At 36.6% G+C, this 703-nt stretch overlaps 1 protein-coding gene across 2 annotated transcripts in view; it reads left to right on the top strand.

Moving 5' to 3' along the window:
• LOC106868403 (uncharacterized) overlaps positions 1-703 on the top strand; it is a 98,213-nt gene that overhangs the window by 81,475 nt on the left and 16,035 nt on the right. The gene's annotated exons all lie outside the window — the stretch shown is intronic.

The following is a 703-nucleotide window of genomic DNA, read 5'->3' as shown; positions in this document are numbered from 1 at the left end:
ATCACTATAAAATGGATAACCCTGACATCACTACATATATATATTATCCAGAAAGTTTGTGCCAATTTATAGTAGCTTACCTTTTGACTTATTTGCCATGAAACCACCTCAATTCTGGGAAGAGGGTATTTTTAAGTTAAAGGAAAGATGGAGACGCATTGTGCAACAAAATGGTTCATATTTGGTTGATTACAAATGTAATGGCAAGTATTTGTTGATCTTTTTCTTTCCTTTAAAAATTGGCACAAACTTTCTGGATAATATATATATGTAGTGATGTCAGGGTTATCCATTTTATAGTGATGACATGGACTTAATGACACACTATAATTTAGTCGGTATGAGATAAAGTGGGGTCACCATCTTGTTTGTAGCATAAAGAAAATAGGAATTCACGAGACGCTTGTAATAAGTCATAACTTTTATTACTGGAGGTAATGCGTTAACATACAGGGTTAATTGAAGGAAAGCTTATAACATTATATGAATATGTTCTGTTTGCAGTCACGTGTCTCCAAGTAAGAAAGGTGAATGTGTGCGCGAGTGGGTGTAAAGTGCAGCGGCTTGACTCAATGCCAGTCGAAGGCGAGACAGACACAGAGTGGCGCAAATTTAGAATTTCTTCCTTTATATAAGGGATAGACCGGAAGTCCCCGACTTCCATGTAATCCTGAAGCTTCTAGAAAGGTCTTGAACATTCTAG

This window comes from Octopus bimaculoides, chromosome 5, assembly GCF_001194135.2.
Source record: "Octopus bimaculoides isolate UCB-OBI-ISO-001 chromosome 5, ASM119413v2, whole genome shotgun sequence".
NCBI lineage: Eukaryota > Metazoa > Mollusca > Cephalopoda > Octopoda > Octopodidae > Octopus > Octopus bimaculoides.
The sequence above is the reverse complement of the archived record's forward strand: the minus strand, read 5'-3'. Positions and strand labels throughout refer to the sequence as shown.